The sequence below is a fragment of the Musca autumnalis genome, unplaced genomic scaffold, assembly GCF_047663935.1.
Source record: "Musca autumnalis isolate F117 unplaced genomic scaffold, ASM4766393v1 scaffold_1, whole genome shotgun sequence".
NCBI lineage: Eukaryota > Metazoa > Arthropoda > Insecta > Diptera > Muscidae > Musca > Musca autumnalis.
In genome coordinates this window covers 61028028-61043119 of record NW_027411644.1, presented here as the reverse complement: position 1 = coordinate 61043119, position 15092 = coordinate 61028028, and the positions used below count along the sequence as shown (strand labels likewise).

Here is a 15092-nt window from a genome sequence, read left to right as displayed (position 1 = left end):
CCCCCTTTGGGAGATCTTCCGTCTGTAGAATGCACCTTTGGGAAATCTTCTGCCTTTAGAAGACCCCTTTTGGGAGGTCTTCTGCATATAGAAGAGCCATTTGGGAGATCTTCTTCCTCTCATCTCTTTAGGAAGTGTTCTACCTATAGAAGTATCTCTTTGGGAGGTTTTGGAAGACCCTTTGGTAGATCTTCTGTCTATAGAAGACCACTTTCGGAAGTCTTCAGTCTATAGAAGACCTCTCTTACCTCTTAGTTGGTCGTCTCTCTAGAGAATACTTTTTAGGAGGTCGTCTCTTTAGAGGAGAATACCTCTTTAAGAGGTCGTCTCTCTAGAGAATACCTCTTTAGGAGATCGTATCTCTAGGGAATACCTCTTTAGGAGGTCGTCTCTCAAGAGAATACCTCTTTAGGAGGTCATCTCTCTAGAGAATACCTCCTTAGGAGCTCTTCTCTCTAGTGAATACCTCTTTAGGAGCTCGTCTCTCTAGTGAATACTTCTTTAGGAGGTCGTATCTCTACAGAATACCACTTTAGGAAGTCTTTGGTCTATAGAAGACCCTTTTCGGAAATCTTATGTCTATAAAAGACCCCTTTGGAAGATCTTCTGTCTATAGTGGACCCTTTTCGGAAATCGTATGTCTATAAAAGACCCCTTTGGAAGATCTAATGTCTATAAAAGACCCCTTTGGAAGATCTTCTGTCTATAGAGACCCCCTTGGGGAGGTATTCTGTCTAATAAAGACCCCTTGGGGGAGGTCTTTTGTCTTCACCACTCGGTGAGGTCTTTTGTCTATAAAACACCTCTTTAGAAGGTCGTCTCTCCTTCTAACTATAGAGGTCCCCCTTTGGAAGGTCTTCTGTCTACAGAAGACCACTTGTGGAGGTCTTCTGTTTAGAAAATACATCTGTAGAAATTCTTCTCTGTGGGGAATACCTCTTTACGAGTTCTTTTGTTTGTAAGAAGACCCTTTTTGTTGTTCACGAAATCGAGCTTCTGTATAATTTTCCTCCTCCTCCAAAACCAAACCAACTTAATGAGACTCCTCTTTCACTTTTCAAGTTATTTCACACCAAAACCTGTTAGGAAATGGAATTGGATGCCTCTTGATCACTTGGTGATGTCTTTTGTCTATAAAACACCTCTTTAGAAGGTCATCTCTCCTGAGAAAACATCTGTAGTAGGTCTTCTATCTACAAAAGAACCTTTTGGTGGGTCTTCTATCTACAGAGGCCCCCCTTTGGAAGGTTTTCTGTTTACCGAAGACCACTTATGGAGGTCTTCTGTTTAGAAAATACATCTGTAGAAGGTCTTCTCTATAGAGAATACCTCTTAAGGAGTACTTTTGTTTGTAAGAAGACTCATTTTTGCTCACAAAGTCAAGCTTCTGTATAATTTTCCTCCAAAACCAACTAAGTGAGACTCCCCTCTCACTTTTCAAGTTATTTCACACCAAAATCTGTCAGAAAATGGGATTGGATGCCTCTGGTCGAAGGTTGTTCTTGGGCTCTCATGTTCGTTCGAAGACTCTGATGTTTCAGACTTTATTCACGCACTCAAAACTTCTAATCAATTCCCGAAATACCAATCCTACATTGTTTTTAGCCTGTGACACGGGATCGAAAAAAACCTGGTTGGGTTCGGTTTATATACAATTTCAGGATGTTAAAAGGTTTTAGAAGTAATATTATCATCGTAGCAGTCCATCGTAGCATTGAACTGCAACACCATGACAACGTAATCCCACGGCAGTGGGTTCTTTGTACCGGATTGACTCGAAACCAAAAGCGTTTCCCAGCATCAAACATATGCTACAGCAATCCCACGGCAGTGGGTTCGTTCGTACCGGATTGACCCGAAACTATAGTGTTTCGGCCAGCGGCTGCCAACCCAGCATCAAACCTGTGCTTCCCGTAGGTTTCTATGCTGCTACAACAACAAAAACTGGGTATTTTTGATTTAAATTTTCTTTTAATTTTTCTGGGCTTTGTCTTATAACTATGAACAGAACCAAAACCGACTACACGTACTAAAGTCTCTTCTGAAAACAATTTCTTCAACCGGTTGGAACTTCGTTCCTTTAGCTACCGCTCTTTGAAAAATTGAAAAATCTACCACAGATTCTTCTGGGAACTGTTTCCCGAGATATGGGCCTTGAACATTCTGCCGCGTTTTTTAACTTTCCCCAAGGGACAGGTACAAATCTCAGGTAAAGTTGTAAATGTTTCTCTAAAAAGTCGGCCTTGGGCGGGGGATGTAAACGTTTTTACATTTTTCTTCGCTTTTAAATCCCATTGAAGTCAAGTGCATCACAGATCGCTATTTGCTGGGGTCTACAATTCCCATGTAAGGCCATGTTTATATTATAGCCTTTTGCAGGGCAAACGCAAACGAATTGACATTTGAAACCCAGTGGGTATGTTAAATCCGGTTATATGTATATATAAACGTGCTATAATGCTTGGTTTACATTTACGAAATCCACTCGATTTAAACCGTCAATTCCAATGCTTAAACGTCAAATGAAATCGAATGGATTTCGGATGAGTTTCTACTTGACGTATACGCAAAAGAAGTGACAGTTGAAATCGAGTGGATTTCGTAAATGTAAACCAAGCATAAGTCCCTTCCATAACAATTTCCTTTCCATTTTGTATTAATTAATTAATTAATTAATTTTCTATGTCAGCCTCTTTTAAATTCACATTTGAACACATTTCCATTTGGACTTTCGAGGCCATTTGCCCATTTAATTTGCATGCACAAAGTACGATGGCAACACTTGTTAGGGTTTTTTATTTAGAGTAGGATGACGTACATTTTTTCGTGTTTTCTCTTCTCCGTGTGTCATTCTTCTTGCCCAAAACGAAACAAAAAACAGTACGTTTAATTGTTAAAGTCATTAGCCAATTTATGAGTTGTGTGTGTTTCTCGTTATTTTAATATGACTATGATGACAACACTACCCCCTCTCCCCCTGTTTCTAATTAACCAATTTGCCATTTCTCTGTATGACTTTATTTTTGCATTCTTTCATTAAAGTTTTTCATTCCTCCATCATTTGCAAAAATTCCATGCACTTTTTTATTGATGAAAATCAGTTTTAATTCCATTTTTTTCCACCCACCCACACTCAATGACGACTCTGCTGTGTGTTTCTCTCTTTTTGGTGGTTATGAAAAACATTCTCTTCCGCTCTTTGTGTCGAGTGTAACTTCACCACACAAATATTTGATTAGTAGGTTTTATTAAAAGTTATTTTTATTTGTTTTTTTTTTTATGACACGTTGCATAAACTCGTTTGGATTCTTGAACTGGCGCTGCTGCCTGCCTGCTTTGCTTCTCCACTCAGCTGATTTATTGTGTCGTTCTTTTAACTATTGATGTTTTGCCATCTGTCATTCACTCGGTAACTCACTCGCCACTCACTGTGTGTGACTGACTTGTGTGTTTGATGATGGTGGCGACGACGTTTTAACTCCCCATGTCTGTCATTGGTACTTTCTTTTTTTCTTTCTCACTTTTTTCTCTGATGAGTGACGGTTGTGTTATGCTCTTGTTTCTTAATTTGGGTTTTAGTTGGCCATGCATTGACCATTATCTTCAATTTATTGATTAGATTTTGCTAAAATTAAATCAATTGTCTGAACAAATCGACAAATAAAGATGAGAGAGGTATTTTTATAAAACGGAGTCACTTATAACAGGTGTGTTTTATTATTTGTGTTTTTTGTATTTTAGGGTGGTAGGAGGGGGATTTGCTGCTTGTTGATATTGTAATATCCTGCTGCTGTCTGCCTGCTACTACCTACCCAGAAATGTGTGTCAATTTTATTTCAAAAGATGCCAAATATTGTTTAACCTACTTTTTTGTGATTGCCAGGCATTTGGCAAGAGGCGAATCATGAAATCCTTGCACATTTTCTTTGACCTTTTTGAAATGTCACAACCTTTTGACACAAGAATATAGTTATGTATAGTATGGGAGCACCACTCGGATCGTTACGAAATTTTCACAACAGATAGGTGTTGGTGCAATGATCACAACCCAACACAAATTGTTATGGGGGAATAAGATACTTCTTTGTTTATGGCACTGCAAATTTCTGGAGAAATATGTGGTTGTGACAACTTATGCAAGCAGATGCAACCAGGTACTTATATAGTATGTTATGTCCTGAATTTTTAATTTAAAATTGAACTGTTCTTTTAGGTGACCGGTTTTGAATTACCTTAAAATGCGATGTTAAAGAAAATGACATTGGAGTGAAGCTCTTAAACTACACTAATTCCCCTTATGGCCCCTTAATGTTTTACTATGGTCACGTTAGAACTTTTTTGATGGGCGTTTTCTTTAATAAAACATTACAAGAAGCATTTTAGCATTTCAGTATCTATCCCCACCAAAGTAATGTAATCTCCCACTATCAAATTGTTCAAATTGTGACATATTCCATTTTGATGAATCATTCAACTCTAAAATTAAATCAAAACTTATTTTTTCTTTTCCTTTAGCATATTGTGGTTAATTATTTTGTTGTTGTTGTTCTAACATTAGACGATAAGAGCTTTGTGCGTAATGTGTGAGTGATATCGATTATTGACTCCAAAGGGCCAATAAAGATATTGGGAAGTTATCAAATAGATTAATTTAGGGTATAATTTCAAACACAACACAGATAGATAGGCAAACTATTGAATTAACTCATTATAGGAAAAAGTTTTGTTATGAATATAAGGGGGGAATGACAGTGCAGTAACTTGCTCTTGGACTACATTTTTTGGTTAAGGAATTTATAAGTTTTGATCACATGATTTTAAGCAACGAGCGAACCTCAAGTGGTATTTTGGAGCAAGTTGAATGTTTTCATTAAGCTCGGATCGGGACCAAATTTTGTTCACAGGTAGGTCTAGTCACCCTTATCACAAACATATATAACATTTATTGCGGAAGTCCATACTTCCCGAGATATGGGCCTCTGAAGCTCTGAAGATTCCTTTGTATGTAACTTCGTTATTTTTGAACGGATAATGATAATTGGGTACTATTGTAAAGCTTAATGAATATACTATCATATTTATATATTTTTTATAAATAGACGTCCTTCGGCCGGAGATTAAAGAACGGCAGTCTAGGGAACGGCAACAACATTTTCTTTAAAATCATACATTTTCTTAACAAGGGAATTTTCGGAACTTCAGAGGCCCATATCTCTGGAAGTATGGACTTCCGCAATAAATGTTATATTTATTTGTGATCAGGGTGACGAGACCTACCTGCGAAAAAAATTTGGTCCCGATCTGAGCTTAATGAAAACATTCAACTTATGCCGGTATTTTTTCTATAGAAGATCTCAAGAGAACTTTTCTTTATAGAAGACCTCAAGAAGTCTTTTGGCTATAGAATACATCAAAAATTCTTCTTTCTAAAGAAGACATCAAGAGTTTCTTCAAGAGGTCATCTGTCCATATAAGACCTCAAGAGGTCTTCTGTCTATAGAAGACCTCAAGAGGTCTTCTGTCTATAGAAGACCTCAAGAGGTATTCTGTCTATAGAAGACCTCAAGAGGTCTTCTGTCTATAGAAGACCTCAAGAGGTCTTCTGTCTATAGAAGACCCCAAGAGGTCTTCTGTCTATAGAAGACCTCAAGAGGTCTTCTGTCTATAGAAGACCTCAAGTGGTCTTCTGTCTGCAGAAGACCTCAAGAGGTCTTCTGTCTATAGAAGACCTCAAGTGGTCTTCTGTCTACAGAAGACCTCAAGAGGTCTTTATCTATAAAAGATCTCAAGTGGTCTTCTGTCTATAGAAGACCTCAAGAGGTCTTCTGTCTATAGAAGACCTCAAGAGGTCTTCTGTCTATAGAAGACCTCAAGAAGTATTTTTTCTATAGAAGATCTCAGCAAGTATTATTTGCATAGAATACCTCAAGAGGTTTTCTGATATATAAGACCTAAAGAGGTTTTCTGACTATAGAAAACCTCAAAAGGTCTTTTAACTATAGAATGCCTCAAAAGGTCTTTTGTCGAAAAATAAGTCTTTTTTTTAGGAAAACTCAAGGGGTTTTTTGTTTATTGAAGACTTTTGTATGTCTTTTGCCCAGAGAAGACCTCAAGATGTCTTCTGTACTCTAAAGAAGACCTCAAGAGGTCTTATGTCCTCTATAGAGTGCCTCATGTGGTCTTTTGTCCATAGAAGAGCTCAAGAGGTCATCTGTCTGTAAAAGACCTTAAGAGGTCTTTCGACTCTAGAAGACCTCAAGAGGTTTTCTGTCTGTCCCACACAGTTTAAGAGATGCCCTCAAATCGCTTTGATTTTTGTTGTAGCAACTTGTATTTGCTGCCCCCCATTACCCCATTCTTTCAGGAGCAAGTCTATACTTCCTGAGAAAACTGTCATTTCGATAACCTTCGAACGGATCAGACGTTCCGAATCCAAAATTTAGCCTTCGTAATATTTTGTCCAAACTTAGTTCAAGTTCGCAGAGGGACAACATCGGTCCACCACTACCGGTACCTCCTCTTGTACCTGCCACACAAAATTTGTAAAAAAAAGTATAGTACACAGCTCGTCTCGTATCGTTTTGAAGTTTTTTTTTGCAACAAGTTCAGGGGCAATTCCACACTTCCTGGGACAATGGTCCAAGAGCTCAAAAAAAAAAAAAAGAAAACTTCCGGCAACAACTTTACTAATACTTTCTAAATTGTTTTTGTGTGTTTTTGCTATATGATTGTTGATAATTTAGATTGCGATTCTTATTAATTACCTACTTAGTCCAGGACAATGATGTCAATTTGTGTAAGTTGTCGTCGCACAATGGATCAGGAATCTATTTTCCTGACCAAAAAAACTCAAATTTTTTTTTGTCATCACCGATGGATAATTTCTATATGGGATTCGATAGTAAAAATATTGAAGCTATGTAAACCAACAAATTAGGTCAAAATATTGGAAGGTGGGTGTGGGCATGCTCCTAAAGACCACAATTGTTTCCCTATTTTGAAAAATACGCCATTTTTGCAAATTTCTGGTGAAAGATCTATTTCTCGGAAACTATGACAGATATTGTGTTCATTGTTTGTTAGTTAGGCAGATAGGATTGTCCAAGCTTAGTTTAAGTTCGAAGATCAGCCATATCGGTCCATTCCTTCAGATACCTCGCCCACAAATGTTCGGAAAAATACTTGAAGCGAGTAACCAATTTGGTCAATACTTTGGACATCGTAAAATTTCTACAAGACATAGTTGAGATTCCAAAATGGATTCTATCGGTCTATTCCTTCGGGTACCTCCCACACAAAATTTCGGAAAAGTTCAGTTTAGCACCTGCTCTCGAATCGCTTTGTTTTTTTGTTGTAACTGCTTGTATTTGTTGCCCCCATTACGACGGTACGGTATTTTTACCAGGGGCAAGTCCACACTTCCTGAGAAAATAATCCAAAAGGTTTAAAAGACCCCAATGGCACCATGCGTAGTGGTTGGAACGCACGATAACTTTCGAACGGATCAGCCGATTCGGTTCTAATATTTTGTCCAAACTTAGTTTAAGTTCGAAGATAGATCATATCTGTCCACTCCTTCAGGTACCTCCCCCACAAAAGTTTGAAAATGTTCAGAAAAATTGTGCGCACGATAATTCTTGATGGAAGTAACCGATTTGGTCCATACTTTTCGTATCGTAATATATCTTCGGGATATAGATCAGGTTCGAATATGGACTATATCGGTCTACCCCTTCGAGTACTTCCCACACAAAATTTGTGAAGAGTGTAGTTTAAGGCCTGCTCTCACATTGTTTTTTTATTTTTTTGTAACAACTTGTACTCGCTGCCTCCATTACGACAGTACACGTTTTTTTTTTCAGAGGAAAGTCGATACTTCCTGAGATAACTTCCACGATAAGGCTCGAACGGATATGCCGAATCAGTGTAAAATTTGAACTTCTAATCCCTTTGGGTTTTGTTGTAAAATATAAAAAAAACTAAAATTTACTTTGACCTTGAATTCTTCTGCAACTATTAGGCAGAATTTGTTGAGTTGTTGATGCATCGGAAAGCTGAAAATATGAAAAAATTTCTATCCGTTAAAAAGTTACATTCTTTTGACCAGGAAAAAACGATTCCGAACCACTGTGCATCGTGAATACAAATCGAACTTATTGTCTCTTTCTCTGTGCCAGCCATTCAGCAGAGTGCTATAAAATCGTATTAAGCTGTTAACGCATTCGAGACCCTGCAAATAATAACAATTCCAATTCAAATGATGTTAAATAAAAGAATTTGATAATAGACAAATAGACAATATTTAAAAAAAATACACAATAAAACGCCCAACATTTTATAAACAAAAGAAAGTGACTAACTAATGTATTTAATAACCCAATACCTACATACATATCTACATTATGTTGCTGGCCCTTTTTTTATCATCTTTAACATTTATATTTGAAACCTTCTTGACATATTTCAAAGTAAAAAAAAGTAATCCTAAAAATATAAACAATGCTCGTCGCTGCTGTTATTAATTCGTAGTAGTCGGAATTGTTGTTGGCTGGAGGGAAGTGTGTCACACAGAATGTATGTGGTTACACAGTGACTTGCTAACCCACTTACATTTATGTACAGAAAAAAGGCCATCTAAAACAAGATGGATTTGATTAATCTTCCGCATTTCTTATTTTATTAATCATCATTTTTTATTTTTAAATGATTTAATTTTAAATATATTCATACCATGTGGAACACAAATACCACCCATATAAATAATAAAACGAAAAGTGAGTCATTTCTCAAAATCTATTCTCAAGTTTGAAAAAACGAAAACAACAACGACTTGAAAAACAGTGTGAAATATATTCAGTTAGTCTATATAAAAACATAGTTACCATGTCCGCAGCCTAATTGTTAATACAAAAGCATCTGCATATCAGCAAAAAGTAGTTGATGATGATGATGTTGTTGATGGTGACTGGCATTGCTAATGCCTAATAATGATGATGATGGTGATAACACACCAAAACAACAACAATATTTGGTGGTTTATCAACCGCAAATTCCAAAATGTGAGTGTTATAAAAAAAATGACGAAAAGCAAATAATTATTTGCTCATATTTAAAAAATTCTTAAAACAATGCTTTTTTTTCTTTTGGCTTAGGCAAAAATTAATTGCAATTATTATTTTTCTTTTCTTTTTTTTTGCGAAATAACAATAAAAACCAATTGTATTTGAAAGTCATAAGATCAGTGAACTCATTGAATACCATTTGAATTAATAATAAGTATGTACATAAAGTGTCTGTTGGTTATACGAAACTTCTGGAGAAACAAAAGGCAAAAAAAAAAAAAAAAACAAATAATGGGAATGACAAAAGTTTCTTCGTCGAAAAATGCTTCATGAATTTTGTGCAGTATTGTATTGCATTTAGCTGGGTAAACTTGATAATTATTTAAGTTACTTAGAGCTTGTCTTCATTGCTGCTTTTTGGAGGTTAACCTGCCTCTTTAGGGATTTATTTAATTGACATATATTTATTTATTAACTCATCCACAGTGGCATTGATATGTTAAATTCAGGGGATTTAATAAATCAATCTTCAAGTACTATCTATCACAAGCATAGATCAGATGGGGTTGTTGTTGTTGTTGTAGCAGCATAAAAACCTATGTAGAAGCATAGGTTTGATGCTGGGTTGGTAGCCGCTGGCCGAAACACTATGGTTTCGGGTCAATCCGGTACGAAAGAACCCGCTGCCGTGGGATTGAGATGGGGTTGTTGGGTATATTTTGTGCGTTACACCATCAATTCTCGACCAATGGGAATTGAGGCGGCAGCACCATCTCGATCTTTATTGTGCCAAACCGAACCTCGTTTGTCGAAGTAACTGCTGTTCATCCACTACCACAGAAGGTGGGTAATCTTCGAGAACGGTATTCATAAGATTCGCTCTTATAGCCTCTCCCGAAACTGCATCAGTTATGAATACAACTCAGATTTGCTTACTATACCTGGTGATCTAGAGGATATCTTTAGCATCGAATGTGACCAGGAATTCGGTGTTATTAGTGGTTGGAAATATTAACCATTTGACCTGCTTCATCTCCGCAGACCATGTGGTGAAAAATGTGGCTCTTGACATAGTGGCGGATATTTTTATACCCTCGGCCTTTAGGCTAAAAATGATAAATAGACTGACTTCATAAATGCAATATTTACATTGCAAATATTGACAACATAATAAAAAGACAAAGTAAACATGTGTGCTAACACTGACATTGCAAAATAAAGAGACATGGCATTTTACTGCATTTATGAACGCACACATTGCTTTATTTTTATACCCTCCACCATAGTATGGAGGGTATATTAAGTTTGTTTTTCCGTTTGTAACGCATTGAAATAATCATTTGCGACCCTATAAAGTATATATATTCTTGATCAGCGTAAAATTCTGAGTCGATCTGTGCACGTCCGTCCGCCCGTCCGTCTGTGGTAATCACTCTAGCATCCACAAAAATGTAGATAGGACGCTGAAATTTTGGGAAGATGCGTCACTTGTTTCCAGGCAGGTCAAGTTCGATGATTGGCCATATCGGTCCACGGTTTGGTATACCCCCCATATAACGGCACCTCCCGATTTGAGGTATTTTGAAGTTTTTAGTCACATTTTCACACCGAATTAGTTATAATTTGACGTTTAGAGTTCCTAGTGATCAACAAACTTATATTCCAAAGGATATGGGCATAGGTCCATGTTTTGGTATAGCCCCCATATAACGGTACCTCCCGACTTTCGGTATTTTGAGAATTTTAGCTACATCTTTCACCCGAACTAGCTGTAAATTGACATTTGAGGTTCTCAGTGGTCATCAAACTTCTCCACCGAACATCGCCAACATAGGTCCATGGTTTGGTATAGCCCCCATATAACGGTACCTCCCAATTTTCGGTATTTTGAGAATTTTAGCTACAATTTTCACCCGAACTGGCTGTAAATTGACATTTGAGGTTCTCAGTGGTCATCAAACTTCTCCACCAAACATCATCAACATAGGTCCATGTTTTGGTATAGCCACCATATAACGGTACCTCCCGATTTTCGGTATTTTGAGAGTTTTAGCTGCAATTTTCACCCGAACTAGCTGTAAATTGAATTTTGAGGTTCTCAGTGGTCATCAAACTTCTCCACCGAACATCGCCAACATAGGTCCATGGTTTGATATAGCCCCCATATAACGATACCTCCCGATTTTCGGTATTTTGGGAATTTTAGCTACAATTTTCAACCGAACTAGCTGTAAATTGGCATTTGAGGTTCTCAGTGGTCATAAAACTTCTCCACCGAACATCGCCAACATAGGTCCATGGTTTGGTATAGCCCCCATATAACGATACCTCCCGATTTTCGGTATTTTGAAGGTTGAGTCTGTAATTATACATTTCTCTATTTTATTGACTTGTCTGAAAACTGTAGTTTAACAGCTCTTCTTGGATAATTTTAAAATTTTTTTGCAACAAATTCTTCCGGTTGCCCTGCTACGAAGGAGCAAGTCCATACTCCTTGAGATAATGGTCCAAAGGCTTCAAAAAAACCTGCTGGTACCAACTAAACTGAGTAGTACGTAAGATAACCCTCGAAGGGAGAAACCTATTTGGTCCAAACGTCGGTACCTCGTATTATTTCTTACAGACTCGGATTATGAATATTAACTACATCGGATACCTCCCAGCACACAAAGTTTGGAAAGAGTGCTGCTTAAGGACTCGTCTGGGAACGTTTTTAATTTTTTTGGCAACATGTTGTGTATGCGGCCCTAGCTACAAAGGTACAATTTTTTTCGGGGGCAAGTCCATACTTCCTGAGAAATTGGCCCAAAAACTCAAAAAACCCCCTATAGACATCAGAAGTAGTTTGTTTACTATCTTTCTTTAGCTTCGACGCTGAGGTTGTATCTCTGTCGACCCAGCTGACTGATACTGTCTTACTTGTTTCATAACCATTTCATTCATTTTTAGCCTGACTGAATGGTGACAACACATATAATTTAGTGACCCAACATTTCAAACAAGGCCCGAGGGTAGTACTTTATACATCCTCGAAAAGATTAACATGGTTGACCGTTTCAAAGGTTTTAGTTAGTTTTGATTCTGTGAAACGGCCTATATTGGTTGAGACCTCGGCTACTATTCTGCTTCCGGAACCCGTGTTGATTAGGTTGGCAATCATTGAAATTGTGCCTCCGATAACATCTGCAACATCACCCACCCACATCGAAAGAGATCGAAAGCGATGCAAAACACTTCTTTTCGGCCAGTCGAAATACTCGACACACCCTGTTCTGGTTGAAACTTCGCCTAATAACATCTGCAAAAACAACCATCATAAACTGTGATGGTTCCTGTTCAGCTGGAAGAGATAGCAAACAGAACACTTCTTTTTATACTCTCAGCATTTAAGCTAACGAGGGTATATACACTTTCATAAGGTCAAAATGTGTCTCATCGAAATAATGGTTTTAGACCCCAAGTATGTTTGGATGAAATCCGTTTCAGACAATTTGGAGTCGATTTAGGCATAACCGTCCGTCTGTCTGGCTGGCTGGAGCGCACGATAACTCTCGAACGGATCAACCGGTTAGGTCCAAAATTTGGCTTTCGTAATATTTTGTCCAAACTTAGTTTAAGTTTGAAGATGTGTTATATCGGTCCACCCCTTCCGGTACCTCCCCCACAAAAGTTGGAAAATGTTCGGAAAATGTGTGCGCACGGTAACTCTTGAAGGGAGTAACCGAAGGGAATTTATACCAGACTTAGATGAGGTCCCAATATGGACTCAATCGGTCCACTCCTTCGGGTACCTCCCTCACAAAATTTCGGAAAAGTTCAGTTTAGGACCTGCTCTCAAATCGCTTTGATTTTTGTTGTAACAACTTGTATTCACTGCCCCCTATACGACGGTACATGTTTCATCAGGGGCAAGTCCATACTTCCTGATAAAATAGCCTGAAAGGTACAAAAAACCCCTGTGACACAGCGTGTAGTGGTTGGAGCGCAAGACAACTCTCGAACGGATCTGCCGAGTCGGTCCAAAATTTGGACTTTGTAATTTTTTTTCCATACTTAGTTTAAGATCGTAGATGAGCCATAGCGGTCCACTCCTTCTTGTACATCCCTCACAAAAGTTCTAAACTTTTCGCTAAAATGGTGCGCACGGTAACTCTCGAAGGTAGTAACCGAGTTGGTCCATACTGTGCTCATTGCAATATTTCTACGAGACATCGATTAGGTTCGAATATGGACTATATATGTCAACTCCTTCGGGTACCTCCCACACAAAATTTCTGAAAAGTGCAGCTTAAGAGCTGCTCTCGAATCCCTTTGATTTCTGTTGTAGCAGTTTATATTCAGCGACAAGTCTATAGTTCCTGAAGAAATGACCCGAAAGCTGTGAAAACCCACACCACGGCTTTCGTAATATTTTGTCCAAACTTGGTGTAAGTTCGAAGGTAAGCCATATCGATCCACTCCTTCGGGGACCTCCCCCACAAAAGTTTAAAAAAATTCACTAAAATGGTACGCGCTATATCTCTTAAACGGACATTCCGTTTTGGTCCAAGGGGATCCAAAGATCTCCTAATATTTTGTTCAAATCGGTCTTCTCTTTAGGGTATCCTTCACACAGGCTGAGGGTATATCTCCGTCTACCGACTGATACTGATACTTTTTTACTTGTTACTCAATAAATTGCCGGCTATAAAAAGCCACGCACGTCATCGATAACACCTTAATTACTTCTGGTTCCAATGTCTGGTTTCCAATGTTGCAGCATACTCTAGCCACTTTTTTCATTTGTGTTCGCCGACTAAGTCTGTAGGACTTTCAAGGTCAACTATGATTCTGCGTCGCTTGGGTTCTTACGGCGAAGCTCATTCGATACCAAAGATGTCACAATAGGCTGCATGATTGCCTGAAATCTGGTTAGTTACTGAACAGTTCGCAGAGCTTCTTTCCTATTTAATCAGTCATGGCTTAAAACACATACGACTATATATGGTGGTCTTAGTCCACATGCAACATATCATGTGGGGTATTGTGCTGTCAACTCTGTTACGATAAGAATTGAGGCGCCTGCAACGTTCTGATCTTAACAGGGTTAGGTTAGGTTTAAGGATGCGTAGCCACCTAATTAAACAGTGACCGCTTCACAAGGATACGTTGAAGATAATAATGAGAAGGTTCCTCCTTGGTTATTGCTTCTTGAATTGAGGATGAAGAAATTTCCGGGTCTGGGTGCCACCATGGTGCAATGTTATGCCCACCCGCTTTGCACGCTGAAGCTCCTGGGTTCGATTCCTCGGCCAGGCAACAACAACGGTGGCAAAATACACCTCAGTAATGTTGGCCACATTTCCCGAGTATTTCAGCCATGTAAAACTTCTCTACAAGTGGTGTCTTAATACACGCCAAAAAAAGGAGAGAAGACAAGTAGTCCTACGTTGGTAGATCACTGGCCAAATTTCTTTGGATATCCCATTTAAAGGTTCCATAAGCCATCTGCAGTTACGCCTTCTCAAGATCGATATCATGAAGTTTCTCGATGTCCTAACAGATTCAAAATTGGTAAATAGATCAACGTAGATCCAGTCCGAGTTAATTCATCTGCCCCTATCTATTATATCTATTATATTATGTCTTGGAACCCAGCGAAGTTACGATATTTCATATATCATACAGAGTCTTTCTGTAATCAAGGATTGGTCCCGAGACTAAATATGAGATGGCCTGGATCACGGCCTGGTCAGGTTTCTGCAGTTCTCCTATGCCGTCTGCAGATTTCGAAGCAGTCACACCACCTCGGGGAACTCTCCGCTTCTCTCTCTCTCTCTGTCTCTCTTAGGTCATGAAGATATTTCGACAAGATTGTGATAGGGATACTCTTGGTGAAAGTTCTAAAACAGGCGACATTCTCCTCCTCATGAGGCTGTCATAAGAAGGCACCCACTTGAAATTGATGAAAGCTGTAAATAATTTGATGTAATTTGTAATAAAACCAAAGAGTGAGATAAATATATAATAATTATGAAATTTAATATTGGG

The 15092-nt window shown here is 38.3% G+C and overlaps 1 protein-coding gene across 8 annotated transcripts in view; it reads left to right on the top strand.

Moving 5' to 3' along the window:
- The window catches only part of Rab11 (RAS oncogene family member Rab11), a 29835-nt gene that overhangs the window by 3688 nt on the left and 11055 nt on the right, over window positions 1-15092 (top strand). The window lies entirely within an intron of this gene.